The 22,669-nt window shown below is 34.2% G+C and overlaps 1 long non-coding RNA gene across 2 annotated transcripts; it reads left to right on the top strand.

Moving 5' to 3' along the window:
* The first annotated feature begins 12,322 nt into the window (after nt 1-12,322).
* LOC136061647 (uncharacterized) lies at nt 12,323-22,497 on the top strand. 2 transcript variants are annotated; one of them, XR_010623484.1, is made up of 3 exons: nt 12,323-12,782; nt 21,663-22,135; nt 22,240-22,497. It is a non-coding gene; the product is annotated as an uncharacterized LOC136061647 (long non-coding RNA). The 2 variants fall into 2 exon arrangements; XR_010623483.1 differs by having other exon boundaries at nt 22,231-22,497.
* Nucleotides 22,498-22,669: the final 172 nt, after the last annotated feature.

The following is a 22,669-nucleotide window of genomic DNA, read 5'->3' as shown; positions in this document are numbered from 1 at the left end:
ACCTATTTAGGTCTATTCAACACTTTGAGAGATATAGGGATTCTTTTTCTAAAGGAACCATCATTCAGGAAATATTTGTTGATTTCAAGGAGTTGAAGGACACTTTCATTCCAGAGTGTTTTGAGGGTAGAGGTTGGGAAAAACTGCTGAGTGACCTTCCACCTGTGTGTGACCCTCTAATCAGAGAATTCTATGCAAATGCTATAATAAGGGAGGAGGAGTTGAGTTGTTGGGTGAAAAGAAAGGAATTTACCTTAGATGCTCATGATATTGATAAGGTTATAGGGCTTGAGAGATTGGAAGATTATAAATTCACTAACTACAAGGACAGAATGCTTTCTCTAGAAACTGTCCAGAAAATAATTGGTGGAGTTATAGAGAAGAGATGTCTCAACACTTCTGATTTTCCTAAAGATATGAGATGCCTGACCACCATAATGATGTACAATCTGTACCCTATAAGAAAGATGACTACACTGACAAATGCCAGAGTCATCTTTCTCATGGAACTTAAGGAGAAAACCTTTATTGACATTAGTTCTCATATCTTTGATACTATAGTGGAGAGACAAGATCCACCTCAAGACCCAAGCTGATTTTTCTTAGTCTTCTCATGAGGATTTTCAGAGAAAATGGTGTTGCAATTCCTTAGGATATCAGTCCTTTGCCTCCATAATCAGCAATTAACAAATTTACTCTCACAAGGATACAAAGTCATCTTCCAGGTGAAGAAGATAAGGGTCTTCAAGAAGAAGGTGATCCAATGGAGACTGAAGCAGAGGCTACAGGACCATCTTCCACACCAAGAAGAAAAGTCAAGAGAAGCAGGGCCTCTACTTCATCAGCTGCACCTCCTGATGCATTTCAGATCATCCTAGAAAGGCTTGATGAACTCAAAGACGTTCAAAACCAGCATACTGAAAGGATGACAGCAATGCAAGATCAGTTGGATGTACTCTCAGCCAAGTTTGACAGCATTCACACTAACTAGGAGCAGTGACCCTTTGGCCATTCCGGTCAAAAAGGGGGAGAATTTTTGGGGCAACTCTTGAGGGGGAGTGCTTGTTTTGAGGGGGAGATTTCTTTATCATTTAATGTTTTGTTTGTAGCTTTGATAGTTTGTTGATTAACTATTGTTATTATAGGTCCTAGTCTTGTTTTGGTTTAAACTTATAACTCTTGAATATGTTTAATACTTGGTTCTTTTATATATTGTTGATGTTATTTAGTTAATTCAGCACATTTCTTTCTGATTTGTACCCATGCTGCTTATGTAAGCTTTAAGGGTTTGTTTATGCACACTTGTAGGTCTTTGTGGTTTGTGCCATGCTTTATACAACCTTTGTGCTTTGTTAAATTAGTACTTCTAACCTAATACTATGCATTCCTTTTTAAGTACTGTCACTTTTGTGCCCGTGTAGGATTTTTCCTAGATGCACATACTTCATGTATTATGCATTGGTTGAGTGTTGGTCATTCAAGTGAGTTGCCTTGAGTTTGTCATCTTGAATGTCCGGATGTTCATTCCAAGTGTGAATAAGCATTGTGATCACTTGGTTATAGTGATTGCATGTTTTGGTCTTGCCATGGTTTACTGCTTTATTCCATTATGCTTGATCGCATTGTGCTTGTTCCATTTGCTTTACAAGTTTTCTGCATACAATGAACTTATTATGTTGTTTTGTTTCAGGAGTTACTTGTTCTTATGGTTCTAAAGCTCCTCAGATTCTAGAGTTAGGTGTGAGTGAGTTTTCCAACTGTTCCCAACTCACGCGTTAAGTCTAGAGTTTGTTTTACGATTTTGTCATGGAATAACCAAAGGGGGAGATTGTAAGGTTGAAATTTATCAACCATCTTGTTGGCTTTATTCCGTGCCAATTTTCTTGTAATTTAGCACTTAGTAACCCTGTATTTAGGTGGAATTATTGTAAGGGTAGTGTGTGAGAAGAGGTGAAGAAAAGCTCAAGTATGTGCAAGAAAGTAGGGTTTCGCAGCTAGGACTCGCAGCTGACTTATGACTGGCAAGCTGCCAACTGCAGGCACGTGAGATGCACACATAGGGAGCTGAAGGGTCACACCAGCTGTCGCACTATAGGACAAATGTCCTAGGCTAGCCAGGTCGTTATGTCGCGACTTGAACTCACGACTTGGACAAGCCGCGAGGTCAAGCCGCCAATCAGCTCTGTTTGGTAAAAACTGTCTCTTCGTATTCCAAACACACACTACTATATATAAACCCTTATACTCACTAATTTAAGAGAGCTTCCGTAGAGAATTTTGCGAGAGAACCCCTAGAGAAAAACAAGATTGCCTCATCCCAATCTTTACCTTAGAGACTCTACAAATCCCTCTACTCTCTTCCTTTCCATTGTCATACCCTTGAGAGGTCATTGACCAAATCCTTATCTCACCACACCTATGTCTATGAGAAGGTTCATTTGGTGCTAAGGGAAGCAGTTTGGAAGGAACCAATATACATTGGTTAATGCTATGGTCTAGTGGCGGAATTTGGGAAGCTAAAGAAGACATAGGTTCGGCGTAACCTCGTTGGAGCAAGAAGCATGGAGGGCTTAGGTACTTTGGTAGATTAGGCTTGGAGGGTCTTCTGCTGTTCATGTATCCCAACTACATTCTTTAGTAGATTATTTGACCACTTGGAGGGTGTTAGAGAGGTTTTACGCCGAGGACTTTGATTTCCTCTTCGATAACACATCGTGTATTGTCCGTGTATTTGCATCTTCCTTCCCTTTATCTTTGCCTTATACTTACTGTTGTGGATGTGTTTATATTTGGCATAGATTAGTTATCAATTCTGTGATTGGCTTATGTTCATGTTCCACACATAAATTGTTTGATTATAAGCTTGAATTGATTTTTTATAATTTGGGGTCTAAACGTTCAAGTGTGTTTTATACACATATTGAACTTTTAGTTACACTTACTCTTATTCTAATTCTGCACTTAGTTAAGTAGGATAAAATCAATATAGCCGTTTGTTTAAACTTGGGGGTCAAACAAGAAATAGTATTTTACACTATTTGAGTTTTCAACAGTTGATCTCGCAACTTGGCTAACCCACGAGATGACTTGCGAGATGCACTGATAGCTAGGATTTTAAATGTGGCTCTATTACTCTTCACTCATACTATATATACTCCAATTACTCAGAAAATTGAAAAGAGTCTATTTAGAAGAAAACCCTAAAGAGAGGTTTCTACAACACCCACCATTTTAGAGAGAGCTACTCATCCTCAAGTGAGAATTCTTTTGTAATCTTTTTTCCTTCCCCTTTCCCATTATCATCCCTTGAGAAGAGATTTGTATCCAAACATAACCCACACCTATTTAGAGTGTAAAGAGTGCTTTAGAGCTTGGGAAGTATTGGGTATTTGCTAAAATAAGCCAGTGAGGCTTGATGGTGCAAGCGGGCGGTATTGCGGGATCCTGGAAGCTAGTGAAAATAAGACTCTAAGAAGTCCGTTGGTAGTTGGAGCTTTAAGTGTTCAAGTATTTAGGGTAGATTAGGCTTAAAGAGTCTTTTTGGTATCCTTGTACTCCAACTTATTTACTAGTGGATCATTTCGGCTTGCAGGGCTGCAGAAAGGTTTTTATGCCATGTTTTTCGGTTTACCTCTTCGATAACACATCGCTGTGTTATCTTGGGATTGCTATTCTTTTACCCATTGCTCTTTCCATTTTAGCATTGCACTTATTTGTTCATCTGTGCAATTGTTGAATGCTTCAATTAATTAATTTGTTAATCACGTATATTTCGCATTAAGTGTGTTAAGCATAAAATTAATCAAGCCACAATTAAGAATTGGGGGTCTAAACAAGCTCTAGCATTAGTAATATCAAGCTTTCAAGGATAAAAAACAGCTAATCCTTGATGACATGTCATTGACAAGTAAAACAATTAACAAGTAAACTTTGGGGACTAATGGTGTATTTTAGTCATAAATAAATTACTTAATTACTTTGTTGTCGTCATCTATTAAGACAAATTTTCTTTCAAATTAAAATATACTAATTAGCAACTCGTGCAGTGCACAACAAAGTTCAATAAAAGATGATTTTATCTAAAAATAAATTTTCTTTTCCTTTTATTTTGTATATAAATATGAAATTTAATAATTATGATAGTTATTAATAGAAATTTATTTTAATTTGTGTTTTTATATAAAATATGAAAATGATAATTATGGTACTTATTAATAAATATTTATTATTATTATTGTGTTTTTATAGATATTTCTTATGATAATTATTTAATAGAGCATTAATTGCACTTATCATAATAATTAATAGGTATTTACTACAATATTTATTAACATATAATCATGGTAAAAATCAATGGATTTTGTTAACAAATGCTTTAAGGGAATAAGTTAAAGTGCAACTAATACTTTATTTAGTAATATTTTTATACTTTTTTCAAATATATATAAAGTCAAACAATGCACAAATATTAAAGAAACATACACGATCATGTGAATTTATTCCTGCATGCCAATAAACTATTGACATGTGCATTTATTTTCTTTGAAATTTTGTATTATAGCTCAATGGTTTGAAGGTTAAAGAATAATGAATGCCTAATTATGAACTATAATAATAATAATAAAATTATTAATTCAGCTCATAATTAAAAATTTATTAAGAATTTATTATTCTTTAATGTGCAAACCAATGGGCTATAATACACATTTTTTGAAGAAAGAAATACACATGCCAATAATTCATCATTTTATTGCATGCGGCTGTGTTTTTTTTTTTTTAATATTTGTGAATAGTTTAAGTCTAGTTTTTGAAAAAGGTATAAAAATATTATTTAATAGAGCATTAATTGAACTCTAATTAACATGTGCTTTTAGGGCATTTATTAACAAAAATCATAATATTATATATAATATCATATATTTGTATATGAATTTATCTATTCTATTAATAAAAGTAAGTTGATGTATCAAAATTATTTTTAAGGGTTGAAATATAAAATAGAATTTAATCTCAATTAAAAAAAATGATAAATTAGAATATAGATGTATAAAATTGTAAGGTCTTAAAAGTTTATGTTGAAAAATATTATAATGCCAACCAAAATATACACATATTCTCAATTGCATATGTCAGTGTACACATTATAAAATGCAAAAAGAAAACATCTATGTTTAAAACATGGATCCTATCGTCCTTTACCTCAAAAAAAAAAAAAAAAAAAAAAAAAAAACATGGATCTTGCGTTCCACTTTATATTCATCAATTACAATTTTCCTTGTATTCTTTTTAGTTTCCTTATGAAATACTTATAGTTTAGAAAGAAAAAAATTCATACACATGGCATATCATAATTGATGGAATATAAAGTCTAAAACAAAAATGAGACAGAAGAGTTATATTATACTTGGCATTTGTAACTATAAAAATAGGAGGAATCTAAGTACACTAACCCAATACATTCTCGAAACGTTGGAAAAATGAATCAAAGAACAATATCCCAAGTACCTTTTTTTTGGCTTGTCATTGTACTAGCCGTTGGCATAAGCAATGCATTTACGGTGATATCCAAACCTTTTAGAGTGAACTATGTACGAATTATCAACGACCTCGGCAACATAGAGCTTGTCTTCCATTGTAAATCTAAAGATGATGATCTCGGCCTTAGAGGTGTTAAGCCTGCAGCATATTGGGAATTCTCTTTTCGCCAAAATGTTTTTGCCTCAACCCTCTTCTTCTGCAATTTTTGGTACACAAACTTCGACAAAATTACGTTCCATGCTGCTTTTGTTGTATTTAAATCCGATTTTGAATTCGTAAAGAAATGCGGTGGAGATTCTTGCATATGGATAGCAAGAGTGGATGGACTATACAAATATAATTTACAAACGAAAATGGCTGTGAAGAAGTATGATTGGCAAAGGGCTGTGATGAATGATGTATGAGGGACAATCTCAATTTCTTTTCATGCCTAATTAATAAAAGGGAAATCATTTTTCTTAGCCTTTTTGATATTTTCTTTAAAAAATTTCTGTCTCCAATTTTTAAACTCTTACTATATTTTATTTCCAGATTGTTTAAGTTTTATTGCAAATTATTTATACGAATGATGCCACCTAGGTGCTAGATGGAATGGTAATCAAATTGATATGAACTTGGCTTGGCTATTTTTATAAAACTTTCTTTTGGATGAAATATGCGAATTTTCATTCATGGATGCTCAAGTGAAATTTAACCCATCCTCTGCTAAAAGTTGGAATAATCATGGATCTACTATATTTATGCAATGACTCAAAAAATATTGACATAGTGGATCATTATAGACCATTATTGTACTAGGGTTTAAATAATAATTAAATGATTAAATTTACTACTTCCGAATAATTTGAACTTTTTGTAGAATTAGTAATTTTATCATTAGGTAGAACTTTGGCCCTCCATATCAAGCCTAACAAATAAATAGATGACTGACCCCATGCACACCCTTCAAACAATCTCATAAACATCAAGTATGAGGGAAACATCTAGTATTCATAACATATATATATATATATATAGATATAAAGTATTCATTAAATTTTTGTNGCATGTTTTGGTCTTGCCATGGTTTACTGCTTTATTCCATTATGCTTGATCGCATTGTGCTTGTTCCATTTGCTTTACAAGTTTTCTGCATACAATGAACTTATTATGTTGTTTTGTTTCAGGAGTTACTTGTTCTTATGGTTCTAAAGCTCCTCAGATTCTAGAGTTAGGTGTGAGTGAGTTTTCCAACTGTTCCCAACTCACGCGTTAAGTCTAGAGTTTGTTTTACGATTTTGTCATGGAATAACCAAAGGGGAGATTGTAAGGTTGAAATTTATCAACCATCTTGTTGGCTTTATTCCGTGCCAATTTTCTTGTAATTTAGCACTTAGTAACCCTGTATTTAGGTGGAATTATTGTAAGGGTAGTGTGTGAGAAGAGGTGAAGAAAAGCTCAAGTATGTGCAAGAAAGTAGGGTTTCGCAGCTAGGACTCGCAGCTGACTTATGACTGGCAAGCTGCCAACTGCAGGCACGTGAGATGCACACATAGGGAGCTGAAGGGTCACACCAGCTGTCGCACTATAGGACAAATGTCCTAGGCTAGCCAGGTCGTTATGTCGCGACTTGAACTCACGACTTGGACAAGCCGCGAGGTCAAGCCGCCAATCAGCTCTGTTTGGTAAAAACTGTCTCTTCGTATTCCAAACACACACTACTATATATAAACCCTTATACTCACTAATTTAAGAGAGCTTCCGTAGAGAATTTTGCGAGAGAACCCCTAGAGAAAAACAAGATTGCCTCATCCCAATCTTTACCTTAGAGACTCTACAAATCCCTCTACTCTCTTCCTTTCCATTGTCATACCCTTGAGAGGTCATTGACCAAATCCTTATCTCACCACACCTATGTCTATGAGAAGGTTCATTTGGTGCTAAGGGAAGCAGTTTGGAAGGAACCAATATACATTGGTTAATGCTATGGTCTAGTGGCGGAATTTGGGAAGCTAAAGAAGACATAGGTTCGGCGTAACCTCGTTGGAGCAAGAAGCATGGAGGGCTTAGGTACTTTGGTAGATTAGGCTTGGAGGGTCTTCTGCTGTTCATGTATCCCAACTACATTCTTTAGTAGATTATTTGACCACTTGGAGGGTGTTAGAGAGGTTTTACGCCGAGGACTTTGATTTCCTCTTCGATAACACATCGTGTATTGTCCGTGTATTTGCATCTTCCTTCCCTTTATCTTTGCCTTATACTTACTGTTGTGGATGTGTTTATATTTGGCATAGATTAGTTATCAATTCTGTGATTGGCTTATGTTCATGTTCCACACATAAATTGTTTGATTATAAGCTTGAATTGATTTTTTATAATTTGGGGTCTAAACGTTCAAGTGTGTTTTATACACATATTGAACTTTTAGTTACACTTACTCTTATTCTAATTCTGCACTTAGTTAAGTAGGATAAAATCAATATAGCCGTTTGTTTAAACTTGGGGGTCAAACAAGAAATAGTATTTTACACTATTTGAGTTTTCAACAGTTGATCTCGCAACTTGGCTAACCCACGAGATGACTTGCGAGATGCACTGATAGCTAGGATTTTAAATGTGGCTCTATTACTCTTCACTCATACTATATATACTCCAATTACTCAGAAAATTGAAAAGAGTCTATTTAGAAGAAAACCCTAAAGAGAGGTTTCTACAACACCCACCATTTTAGAGAGAGCTACTCATCCTCAAGTGAGAATTCTTTTGTAATCTTTTTTCCTTCCCTTTCCCATTATCATCCCTTGAGAAGAGATTTGTATCCAAACATAACCCACACCTATTTAGAGTGTAAAGAGTGCTTTAGAGCTTGGGAAGTATTGGGTATTTGCTAAAATAAGCCAGTGAGGCTTGATGGTGCAAGCGGGCGGTATTGCGGGATCCTGGAAGCTAGTGAAAATAAGACTCTAAGAAGTCCGTTGGTAGTTGGAGCTTTAAGTGTTCAAGTATTTAGGGTAGATTAGGCTTAAAGAGTCTTTTTGGTATCCTTGTACTCCAACTTATTTACTAGTGGATCATTTCGGCTTGCAGGCTGCAGAAAGGTTTTTATGCCATGTTTTTCGGTTTACCTCTTCGATAACACATCGCTGTGTTATCTTGGGATTGCTATTCTTTTACCCATTGCTCTTTCCATTTTAGCATTGCACTTATTTGTTCATCTGTGCAATTGTTGAATGCTTCAATTAATTAATTTGTTAATCACGTATATTTCGCATTAAGTGTGTTAAGCATAAAATTAATCAAGCCACAATTAAGAATTGGGGGTCTAAACAAGCTCTAGCATTAGTAATATCAAGCTTTCAAGGATAAAAAACAGCTAATCCTTGATGACATGTCATTGACAAGTAAAACAATTAACAAGTAAACTTTGGGGACTAATGGTGTATTTTAGTCATAAATAAATTACTTAATTACTTTGTTGTCGTCATCTATTAAGACAAATTTCTTTCAATTAAAATATACTAATTAGCAACTCGTGCAGTGCACAACAAAGTTCAATAAAAGATGATTTTATCTAAAAATAAATTTTCTTTTCCTTTTATTTTGTATATAAATATGAAATTTAATAATTATGATAGTTATTAATAGAAATTTATTTTAATTTGTGTTTTTATATAAAATATGAAAATGATAATTATGGTACTTATTAATAAATATTTATTATTATTATTGTGTTTTTATAGATATTTCTTATGATAATTATTTAATAGAGCATTAATTGCACTTATCATAATAATTAATAGGTATTTACTACAATATTATTAACATATAATCATGGTAAAAATCAATGGATTTTGTTAACAAATGCTTTAAGGGAATAAGTTAAAGTGCAACTAATACTTTATTTAGTAATATTTTTATACTTTTTTCAAATATATATAAAGTCAAACAATGCACAAATATTAAAGAAACATACACGATCATGTGAATTTATTCCTGCATGCCAATAAACTATTGACATGTGCATTTATTTTCTTTGAAAATTTTGTATTATAGCTCAATGGTTTGAAGGTTAAAGAATAATGAATGCCTAATTATGAACTATAATAATAATAATAAAATTATTAATTCAGCTCATAATTAAAAATTTATTAAGAATTTATTATTCTTTAATGTGCAAACCAATGGGCTATAATACACATTTTTTGAAGAAAGAAATACACATGCCAATAATTCATCATTTTATTGCATGCGGCTGTGTTTTTTTTTTTTTAATATTTGTGAATAGTTTAAGTCTAGTTTTTGAAAAAGGTATAAAAATATTATTTAATAGAGCATTAATTGAACTCTAATTAACATGTGCTTTTAGGGCATTTATTAACAAAAATCATAATATTATATATAATATCATATATTTGTATATGAATTTATCTATTCTATTAATAAAAGTAAGTTGATGTATCAAAATTATTTTTAAGGGTTGAAATATAAAATAGAATTTAATCTCAATTAAAAAAAATGATAAATTAGAATATAGATGTATAAAATTGTAAGGTCTTAAAAGTTTATGTTGAAAAATATTATAATGCCAACCAAAATATACACATATTCTCAATTGCATATGTCAGTGTACACATTATAAAATGCAAAAAGAAAACATCTATGTTTAAAACATGGATCCTATCGTCCTTTACCTCAAAAAAAAAAAAAAAAAAAAAAAAAAAACATGGATCTTGCGTTCCACTTTATATTCATCAATTACAATTTTCCTTGTATTCTTTTTAGTTTCCTTATGAAATACTTATAGTTTAGAAAGAAAAAATTCATACACATGGCATATCATAATTGATGGAATATAAAGTCTAAAACAAAAATGAGACAGAAGAGTTATATTATACTTGGCATTTGTAACTATAAAAATAGGAGGAATCTAAGTACACTAACCCAATACATTCTCGAAACGTTGGAAAAATGAATCAAAGAACAATATCCCAAGTACCTTTTTTTGGCTTGTCATTGTACTAGCCGTTGGCATAAGCAATGCATTTACGGTGATATCCAAACCTTTTAGAGTGAACTATGTACGAATTATCAACGACCTCGGCAACATAGAGCTTGTCTTCCATTGTAAATCTAAAGATGATGATCTCGGCCTTAGAGGTGTTAAGCCTGCAGCATATTGGGAATTCTCTTTTCGCCAAAATGTTTTTGCCTCAACCTCTTCTTCTGCAATTTTTGGTACACAAACTTCGACAAAATTACGTTCCATGCTGCTTTGTTGTATTTAAATCCGATTTTGAATTCGTAAAGAAATGCGGTGGAGATTCTTGCATATGGATAGCAAGAGTGGATGGACTATACAAATATAATTTACAAACGAAAATGGCTGTGAAGAAGTATGATTGGCAAAGGGCTGTGATGAATGATGTATGAGGGACAATCTCAATTTCTTTTCATGCCTAATTAATAAAAGGGAAATCATTTTTCTTAGCCTTTTTGATATTTTCTTTAAAAATTTCTGTCTCCAATTTTTAAACTCTTACTATATTTTATTTCCAGATTGTTTAAGTTTTATTGCAAATTATTTATACGAATGATGCCACCTAGGTGCTAGATGAATGGTAATCAAATTGATATGAACTTGGCTTGGCTATTTTTATAAAACTTTCTTTTGGATGAAATATGCGAATTTTCATTCATGGATGCTCAAGTGAAATTTAACCCATCCTCTGCTAAAAGTTGGAATAATCATGGATCTACTATATTTATGCAATGACTCAAAAAATATTGACATAGTGGATCATTATAGACCATTATTGTACTAGGGTTTAAATAATAATTAAATGATTAAATTTACTACTTCCGAATAATTTGAACTTTTTGTAGAATTAGTAATTTTATCATTAGGTAGAACTTTGGCCCTCCATATCAAGCCTAACAAATAAATAGATGACTGACCCCATGCACACCCTTCAAACAATCTCATAAACATCAAGTATGAGGGAAACATCTAGTATTCATAACATATATATATATATATATAGATATAAAGTATTCATTAAATTTTTGTTATTTGTTTGACAAAGTTCGAGTGTATTATAATTCCAATTAAATACATGAATTTTATTTCACATTTCAGGTTGGAAATATTAAATCTCACATATCTTGCATCTTGACAGAAAACCCTAAAAAACTTTTTGATTGTTTGACTTGCACAAAAAAATTATTAATATTTCGTGTAATTTCAAATAATTATTTAAACACAAACATTTATTATTAAAAAAAAAAAAAAAACTCCAAAAAGGGAGGGGAAAAAACTTCCTATTTTTTGGGCTATATTTAAAAGCCTCGTATTAGAAACATGATTCAAATTCAGAATCTAAGATGAAAAATCAAATGGGAAGAAATTTTTTGTGATAGGAGCCTTTGATAAAAAATCCCACACGTTCTTTTGGATGAAGGGTTAATAGTACATTCATATCTCTGGGCTTTACAAAAATCTTTTTCTTTCAATACTTGATTGGGCCCAAGATATGCAATGGATTATAACTCTATTAACATTCAATTCATCATGATAGGGCCATGGGCCTTGAGAAGAGATTTTTTTTTTTTAAATAATTTTTTTGTCAGGAAAAATTCTTTTCCCATCAATTATATATATATAAAATAAAAATAAAAAATAAAAAAAAAATAAAAAAAACTTCTTTACTTAAGCTTAGGTCATGCCACAACTTTGTAGGTCATCCCATACATTTCATTCTCTTATTACCCATTGATTTTATCCATACCTTTTCAAAAATTAAGTTAATTGATAAAAGAGCAAACACATGCATTAGGGTAACTATTCGAATTAGGTCTAAGATTACTCTAAGTGTGGGTATAATCCTTAACATTAATGGTATGATCAAATTAAATGAGCTGAATTACTCACCTCCGTGTGGTTTTCTCTACCATCTCTGTGTGGTTTTTCTCCACCTCTGTGTGGCTCTTCTCCACCTCCAGTGTGTGGAATTCCTCTACCCACTCTCATTGTGGGTCATTTTCAAATAAATCTGAATTTTCCCATCAATATATCCCCAAATCTCAGTAAACTTACCCACATATTCATATCCATAGTTCATGAGTTTGCTCAAGGAGGCGACCATCTCTACTCGTTAATGGGTCTAGTTTGCAGTCTCTGTACAGTGGGTTATTTAGCCTTTCGTGGGTCCTGGTTGTTGGAATAGCCCTAAATCCATAGCTAGTGAGTGGATCGACAGCCCATATTGGTAAGATTCATACTTCCCCTTCATTTCTGCTTAGTTCATGCTAGGTCTTGGTCTTTTTGTTGTACTTTGCTAGTTGAGTAGACAAGTAGAGGTTTCCATCCATCTCACCATGCATATTTTAGCCTGGAATTGTAGAGGTTTAGGTAGAGATTCAAAAGTTAGAGCTCTTAAAGGAGCTGATACGAACTTCAAACTTGGATTTGGTGTTCTTATTTGAAACAAAAGTCAAATCTCCTAAGATTAATAGTATCAAAACCCAATTAAACTTCTTTGACTGCTTTTATGTGGAAGCCAATGAACGAGCTGGGGTTTAGCTTTGTTTTGGAGAATGGATGTTGATTTGGAGATTGTCTATTCAAATAGCAATATAATTGCTTCACTCATCTACTCTAACCCAGAAAAATCTCCATGGATGTTGTTCTGTGTATATGGTCCTCCTAGAAGAGCCAAAAGGAAAAAAATTTGGGCAAAGGTGGAAGACTTGGCAAAGTCTTTTTCAGGGCCTTGGGCAGTAATGGGTGACTTTAATAGCATCAAGGGCTCAAAGGACAAAAAAGAGGACAACATGTAGGGGAAAGCTCAGTTAACAGTCTTAAGGATTTTATAAATAATATGGGGGCCATTGATCTAGATTTCATTGGTCCGTCCTTTACCTGGTCCAATAGACGTGAAGGTCTTACAAATATTAGGCAGGGGTTAGATCAGTGCTTGTGTGATCAAGAATGGAAGACTCTCTTCCCTAAGGCAGGTATTCGGCATCTTGTCAATGCAAACTCTGATCACAACCCAATCCTCTTAGATACTCATATGGAGAACACAAATCTTGTCAAGTCTTTTCGTTTTGAGGCTATGTGGACTAGGGATGAAACAAGTAAAGAAATAGTAGAAAATGCTTGGCAAACGAGAGCCCTCAAAGCCTTAAATTGGCCAAAAAACTAGATGCAACTAAGAGGGACCTTAAAAGATGGAATAAGAGTTGTTTTGGAAATTCAAGAGAGAGAATTAAAGAGCTGGAGCAGAAGATAGCACAAATTTAGAGTTTAGAGGCCACAAAAGAAAATTTGGAGCTTAAAGCTTCATTGAATTTAGAATTGGATGAATGGCTAGCAAGAGGGGATCTAAAGTGGAAACAAAAATCTAGAGAGATTTGGATAAGAGAGGGTGACAAGAATACTCGCTTCTTTCATCTCTCTACTTTAATTAGAAGAAGGAGAAATTGTATTCAAGAAATTAAATTGAAGGATGGTTCTTGGATAAATGATGGGGAAGACATTCAAAAGTATTTTATTGAGAACTTTAAGGTTCTTTACCAAACTGGCTCTCCTAATATTCCGAAAAATTTGGAAAATTTAATAGAGCCATGCATCTCAAATATTGAAAATGAAGAACTGTGCAGGGTGCCAATGAGAGATGAAATACGAATAGTTATATTTGAGATGAAGTCTCTTAATGCCCCTAGGTCGGATGGATTTCTAGTGCTTTTCTACAAACATTATTGGGAGACAGTAGGGGATCAAATTGTGTCAGCCACCCAAAGGTTTTTTAGAGATGGAAGGTTGCTTAAAGTGTTTAATCAAACCTTCATCTCTCTCATTCCAAAAAAAAGGGAGCATGTAATTTTAACCCATTTCGGCCTATTAGCCTATGCAATGTGTGCTATAAGGTGATATCCAAAATCATTGTAAACAGGCTAAGACCCCTCCTATGAAAAATGGTGGATCCAACTCAAGTAGCTTTTGTGCCAAATCGATGGATAATGGAAAATATGGCCTTTGCTCAAGAAGTTGTGCACAGTTTTAAAAAAACACAAAAAAAGAAAGGTTTTTTGGGGGTCATGCTAGATTTTCAAAAAGCTTACGACCGTTTAGAATGGAACCCCTTAATCCTTGTATTCAAAGCATTTGGGTTTAGCGCTAAATTCACAAGTATGATCAAACAGTGCCTATCTACTGTCCAATTCTCAATTCTACTTAATGGTGGCCAATGCTAGAGCTTTACACCATCACGAGGAATTAGATAGGGGGATCCCATTTCCCCATATCTTTTCATCTTGGGTAGTGAAGTGCTAATAAGGCTAATCAACAGAGAAATCTTTCTTGGTCGTCTGTCTACTGTCAAAGTCTCAGGTAATGCCCCTCCTATTTCCAAACTTTATTATGCTAATGATTTAATTCTATTTTGTAAAGCTAAAATGTCTGAGCTTAATGTTCTAAAAAATTGTTTCGAGAAATATTGCTACTAGTCTATACAGGTCATCAATGTGGAAAAGTCTAAGGTTTTTCCTTCCAAGGTAGTCAGCCAACAAATTTTAAATCAAATTAAAAGTTGTTGGGGTATAAACAAACTTCCCCCAAACTCAAAATATTTGGGAGTGCCTCTTTTCCTCTCAGCAAGTAGTTCCAGGGATCTAAACCCAATCAAAGAGAAGTTAGAAAATAAACTCTCTGGTTGGAAGAGCAAAAACTTATCCTAGCAAGGTAGAGCAACCCTTATCAAATCAGTTGAACAAGCCATTCCAGCCTATTCAATGACAGCCATTCAATTTTCTAGAAAGCTTTGGAATCGTTTGGATGTTGCTGTTAGACGGTTCTAGTGGAACTCAAAATCTAAATCTAGCTCATTCCTGACACCTATAGCTTAGTCGTCTTTATGTTGGCCCCAAAAGGAAGGAGGTTTGGGATTTAGAAAATTCTAGGATTTCAATCAAGCTCTCCTCTCCAAGTTAGCTTGGTGAATTCTTTCAGGGAAAGACTATCTGTGTGATAAAGTGCTTAGAGAAAAATACAAAGTTAAGGGCAACTAGCTAAACCATAAGACTATGGGGTCTTCCTCTAAGATTTAGAGAAGCATAGAAGGTATGAAATCTCTGCTTGCTTGCAGTGCTTGCATATTGGTAGGAAATGGAAAAACACTCAAAATATTAGGCCTCCCACAAATCAAGATGCAATTCATGGCCTCATTTGGAAGTCAAAAATCTATGAAAGGCTAAAAATGCACTTGTGGTGTATAGCAGCAAATTGCCTACCTACTAAAGCTTGTTTAGCTAGATTATGTGATTTAGATGATGTCCTTTGCCCTCTTTGCAAGGATGCTGAAGAATCAAGCCTCCATCTTTTTATATCTTGCCCTTTTAGGAAAGCTGTTTGGTTTAACTCCCAATGGGGACTGAGATTAGAAAATCTAAACTTAAACTCCTATTCTCATCTCATTGGTGTCTACCTTAACCCTCCTGCTGAAGCTAATATTGAAGGAATCAAGAGGGTTGAATTCTTATTGTTTGGGGCTATTATTTGTGAAGCCATTTGGAGAGCTAGAAACCAAGCTATCTTTGAAGGCAAAGAAACTAATCCAATTGAACTCTGCTAGAAAGTTGATAAGACCATAAATGAGCACAAAATGTCCATAGCAATCCATTTCACCAGTACAAAGGTGGAAGAAACCACCTAGAGATTCAATCAAGATAAGTGTTGATGCTGCTTTCAAGGATGGTAACTCCTCCATTGCAGTTGTTGCTAAAGATTGAAGAAGGGAAATGGTATTTGCTTGTGCTAAGAGAGTATATTCCAAGCTTCCTCTTTAGGCAGAAGCAGAAGCCATTAAATGGGCCTTAAGCTTAGCTAAAAGTCTTGAAGCAACATCTATGATTGTGGAGAGTGACTCCAAAGTCTGTGTCGACGCACTAGCACCTTCTGGCAAAATGGTTCCCTAGAGAATTAGAGGTATTTGCAGTGAAATTCTCAACTTGATATCACTTATTCCTGGTTGTCATGTTACCTAGATCCCTAGGGAGGTAAATAAATCAACTCACCCACTAGCTAAGTGTTCCTTTTTTAACAATGTTTTTGGGTCTTTTGATGTTGGTTTCGGCCCTCCCTATTTTGAGATCATCATTAAGGATGAGGCTTTTGTATCCTCTCTGTGGTTTTGTTTGGTCTTGTGAATAAAATTCTTGTTTATCAAAAATAAATAAATATATATATATATATTTATTAAAGGTATGATCCTTAACATCAAGTGTACGATCCAGTAGGTCACTCATAATTAGGAGTGGCATATGTAAGGTTGAATTTATTCAATCATGTGTTGACTTTATTCCATGCCAAATTTGCTTGTATTTTAGCAATTAAATACCTTTATTTAGGTGGGATTTATGTAAGAGTAGTATGTGAGAGAGTGTAAAGAAAACTTAAGATGTGTGCACTCAAGAAGAGCCTTGCAATTGGATCTCACGACTGGCAAGTCGCCAAAGGTGGCACACGTGTGAAGCATGCATGAGAGCTGAAGGATCATGACAGCTGGAGCACTATTTGACAAAATTTCCAGTCTAGCCAGGCAGTTAGCTCACAACTCAAACTCGCAACTCGTTCCAGTCATGAGGTTAAGTTGCCAGAAGCCCTGTTTGATGAAAACTGACTTTTTGCATTCCTCATACACCCTACTATAAATACCCTTATACCTATAAAATGTAGAAAGCTTTCAGAGAGAATTTTGAGAGAGAAACCCTAGAGGAAAACAAAATTGACTCATCTACAATCTTTACCATTTGACTCTCCAAATTTCTCTACTCTCACCCTTTCCATTAACATATCATTGAGAGGTAAATTTGTCAAATCCTTATCTCACCATACTTATATCAGTGAGGAGGTGTTTTGGTGCTTGGGAAGTAGTTCAAAGAGGACCAATTCATTTGGTTGATACAATGGGCTTATTGCGAGATCTGGTAAACTAGAGAAGACAAGATTCGGTGTAACCCTGTTGGAGAAAAAAGCTTGAAGGGCTTAGGTGCAATTGGTAGATTAGGCTTGGATGGTCTTTTGCTATTCATGTATCCTAATTTCATTCTTTAGTGGATTATTAACTGCTTAGAGGGCGACGGAGAGGTTTTTCGCCAAGTACTTCGGTTTCCTCTTCGATAACACATTGCCATGTTATCTTTGTGTTTACATCTCTCTTTCCTTTCTCTTTACCTTTTAATTGCTGCTGTGTTTGTAATTAATTATGGTTTAAAGTGTGTTACCAATCTGGATATAGCTTATATTTCATATTCCGCACATATATTGTTTGATTATAAGCTTATGTTGGTATTTTTGTATTTGGGGGTCTAAACATTCATTGGTGTTTTATACGCTATTTGAACTTTCAGCGTACTCCAACCAAATGCCTAAATAGACCTTAATGGATTGGTAGACAATCTGTTATTGTATTCATAACCCATTATAAGCAATAACACATAGTGTTAGTTGGTGTGGGTGAACTTTATAGAGCTTTAACCCAAACAAAGCTTAATATTTCTCACTCACCTCTAACTAGGGGTAACAAAGGTGAATCAACTATGAGTGTGTGAAACGCACCATATTAAAGGAGTCACTAATTATCATTGTTGTTTTGCTTTTACCACCCTCTATGAGCCTCACACCTATCTTCAAGCCCATATAGATCCTCTTTGACAGAAAGTTATGTTTGAAAAACTAAATTCTCTTAAAAAGTCACACTTGGAATATGGTTGGTCTAACTCCTAGTTAGTATGCAATAGGTTGTGTCGATACACCCCACCATCTTTGTCGAATGACAATGAGATGAGAATGATCTCGACAACCCTAAACTGCAATGCATGTGTATGGTTCACATTAGTGTATGGATAGGCAAACAATGTCCTACCCTTCCCTACTTCCTTCACATGAAGAAAAGGGAAAGTGTGTACATTTGTGCTTGGATCCTAATTGTGCACTATGCGTGGGATTATCAATGATCCATTTTTAATTACAGTTTGAAAATCACCACCAATCATTGGCTTGGTGTGATTAGTCACCTATGTCTATTTGATTTTATTTCCAAGTCTATGTTAAGAAAAAATCGCTTTTCCTAGACCAAAGGATGATGAAAAAAATCTTAATTAGATGCATGGATTTGGAAATTAACTTGGTTATTGGTGGGGAATGTGTTAGGCACTCCATGATGCTTGTCACAGGACAATCATTTTTTTTTTTTTTTTGATTAATTATTAGATTTTGGTCATTGGTAGATAAAATAAAGCTATTGGTTGTATCTTTCAAGGCTTAAAAGTTTTGGGCTTTGAGGATTATTTTGGACAAGTGTGTGACCTTAGTTAATGTTCTGTTAGCACATTTAGAATTTCTACGATATTTTTGTGATGAAAATTTGGTAGAATTTTGAGTTAGGTGAAAATCCTCATAAAACTTTTGTAATGAAAAATGGCTGTATTTTACACAGTGAAAATTCGGCAGAATTTCACGTTAGTTGTGCCATAGTGCAACAATAGAGTTTCATATTTATGTTTACGCCTTGTGTGGACGCTTGCCAGAAGGCTATGGCTTTACTTTCCTGGAATTAAGGATCTTCTAGACTTTGCTGAAATCGAGGGTGTACTTAGCCTCACTAGAATAAAGGATCTCCTCAGCTTTGTTGGGATCAAGGATCTCCTAGGTTTTGCTTCCTAGAGTCAAGGATCTCCTAGACTTTATTGGAATCGAGGGTGTACTCAGCCTTGCTGGAATAAAGGATCTCCTCAGTTTTGTTGGGATCAAGGATCTTCCAGGCTTTTTTGGACAGTACTTAGGCTCAAGTAGAAGCAAGGATCTTGGGTCCTTTACTTGTTGTTTGATGGACTGGACTTGGTTCACTACAACTAAATGGGCTGATTACAAACCAAATTGTGCGCAAGTCACATAAAACTTCTCAAGGCAAAAATGCGATTCTTCCTAAGTAATAAAATATCATTATAAGTGTTTTAATGTCATAAAATGACATCTTACTCTTACGAAACAAGTAAAATAATTATTCATAATATTCACAACGAAAAAGATATTGAAATAAAATATTTAAGGCTTATCTTTTATTATGTAAACATTTATAAAAAAAAAAAATAAAAAAAAAATCATTTACTTGGTACCCCCGGACATATTGTCGTGGTACCCTGGATGTACTAGGCCTATAATCCCAAAATGCTGATTCTTTGAACTATACAATCTTTCTCCGTGCTTATTATGCAATGGAGTTTTGTCCTTTCCTTTTCTCTCTATAGGTCCTACATAATAACACACTATATAATACACATATCTTCAAATAATTGTTAGCTTCTTAGATTAGGATATACATTTTAATACATATACATATATGTAAATAAATTTCATGAGAATGATTCAGCCACGAGGATCTTGGCCCCAATTCTCACAGATTTAGTGCTTTTGCACAAAACTTGTGTGATTTGAAACTCAAGTCCAAGTGGCTTTATTTGGGCATTGTCTTCCAAGATAGTTAGGTGAGGAGGATTTTTGTGAGAGAGAGTGATATCTGATGTGTGCATGTTTTGGCATATGTTTCTTTGGAGGCTAAGTGATATTTTGAATGATATCAAGGATATGGGACAAATTCATTCACCTTGGCTCTCTTATTTTTGTTTCTTTCTTTCTCTTCATTGCTGGGCTTCTAAAACTCTAAGAATATATCTTTTGAACCTCTGAACTATCCCTCTAAATCCCCATTTTTCTCCCTCTGAAAATCCCCCCATAATTCTCACAGACTTAGTGTTCCTTTTATAGTAGACTTGGTCTAGTACCCCAGGCTAGGACATCCCAGGTCTGCTGGGTAAAACCATGTCATTTGGCACCTGAAAATGTGCATTGGGTAAAGGTTTGCTTATTTAGGCAATTGTAACTCAAAATGGGCATTTAGCTTTAGTTATAAATAAAAGATTCATTCTTGGAAAGTTAGAGGAATGGGTGGGCTACTTAATGTACTGTGACAGCTTTGTTGAAAATGACAATTAAGAGGAAATTGTAGGGAGGTGTCATGCACATGGGGGAACTGAGTTTTCCATTGGTTCATACATTCCAAGTAAATATATAAACCAAGGGAAACCTTCAGGATCCTCCTTTTACTAGAAATCACTTCCCTACCGACTAAACCATTCCTCCTTTACTAACCACTTGGGATCCCACGGGCTTGGACCATGAGTTACAAAGATAATATCTAGTTTTTTGTTGGATTTTTAATAGCTTTTTTCGTTGAAAATTTGAACATACATAAGGTCATGATGTTGATTCTTCTTGTTTCATATCCTCTGGCTTTACCGAGATCCTTGTTGCATATCCTCTAGTCTTGCCCGAGATCCTTGCTACATGTCCTCTGACCGAGATCCTCTTCTTTTTTCTTTATTATTTCTTTCTTTTTCCTTCTTTTTGGGACTTTGGGCCTTCATTGTCCTTCTTAACTTCATGAATTGGGCCTTCTTTTGTTAAGGCCCATGGTTTTTCCTTAATTTTCATGTAATGGACTTTCTTGTGAAATTTTGGCCCTCAACAATGTTCAGCTTTTGAAAATTATTTTATTACAAGTCTCTATAGCATCTTATTTAGTTATGTTATCTCTTTTTGGAACTCAATTTTATGAAAGTCAAGTTCCAACATGGAACTCAATTTCACAAAAGTCTAGTTCAATGCAATTCAATGGAATATGGAACTTGAGTTTAGGAAATTGAGTCTAGCATTTGCAATATATCACTGAATTGCATAGAACTTGAGTTGATGAAAAGTATCTCAATATAGAAGTGTATTATGATACTATTCATCAATAATTTTTTTTAGACATTATGTAGAGCTTGATGTAAGAATTAAGATAGTTTTAGGTGCCTTTAGCCCCATATTTGTGTTGAAAATGCGATTTTTAGCAATATATATATATATTTAGCAACAGTTGTAGCCTTGAAGGACCAAATTAGTAATTTACTTATTTTTTTTATTTCCCTATAGTGTCTGTGTAAATAACGTATTCTGGTTGTCCACCAATTTATTCCTCACATTTCCAACAACGTTATCCATGATTTAAAACTAACTATTTATTCCACTTTATTTATTTCTACAGTGAGAAGATATGACTGGTGACCCGCGGGTGATCTGGACCTCACTCCACAGTACAAGTTTTGGCTAAGACAATAAGTGGATGCCTCAATATGTTAACACGTAGCATCTTTACCATCAAAACAAGAACTACTAAAAGGAGTCCTCTAATTCATTTTATACTCTCTTCACTCGCTCGCTCACTCTTATCTCAAAACATGGAAATATCATTGCTTAGAATTGCAGTTTCCATAGTTTCAATTGTGGTAGTAATAACATGGGCATGGAGAGTGGTGAATTGGGTGTGGCTAAGGCCAAAAAGGCTAGAGAGGTGCTTAAGGGAGCAAGGTCTTAATGGCAACTCCTACAGGCTTTTGTTTGGAGACTTGAAGGAGAGCTCTAAGATGATAAGTCAAGCCAAGTCTAAACCCATCAACTTCACCCTTGACATTGCACCGCGTGTCTTCCCCTTCGTCCATCAAGTTGTCTCAAATTATGGTATGTCTACAATAACTCTCGTGTTTCTGATTTGAACTTACACAATAAAAAATGGATTTTGTGCTTTGATTTTCAAACTTAGACATCAATTTTAGTTCTTGCAGCTTACATCTCTTTAGAGCATCTCCAGTTGGCTCTCTAAAGCTATTTTTGGAGAGGAAACACACAAAAAAATACCTCAACAGCCTCTCTAAACTCTCAATTTTTTTAGAGTTGCTACAATACAAACCATACAAAAATTTCAAGAGATTGCTGGAGATGTTCTTATATTGATAAACTTATATGCTGTAGCACACCTGAATTCATGAATGGATTCTTATTTTTCTGAAAGGAAAAACTTGGATATTGTTTTTAATTTGCAATATATTATGTTTTTTTTAATTAAATTTAAATACTTGTCTAGATTGGCATTACAAGTACAAGTAGATTTTTTTTGGGAATGAGAAATAAATGCAATCCGCTTATGTATTTGAAATTAATGGAAAATTTTGTCATTATTTTAAAAGATCCCAAAATCAATAATGGTTTAAGTAG

The sequence above is a fragment of the Quercus suber genome, unplaced genomic scaffold (assembly GCF_002906115.3).
Source record: "Quercus suber isolate HL8 unplaced genomic scaffold, Cork oak 2.0 scaffold_337, whole genome shotgun sequence".
Taxonomy (NCBI): domain Eukaryota; kingdom Viridiplantae; phylum Streptophyta; class Magnoliopsida; order Fagales; family Fagaceae; genus Quercus; species Quercus suber.
The sequence above is the reverse complement of the archived record's forward strand: the minus strand, read 5'-3'. Positions and strand labels throughout refer to the sequence as shown.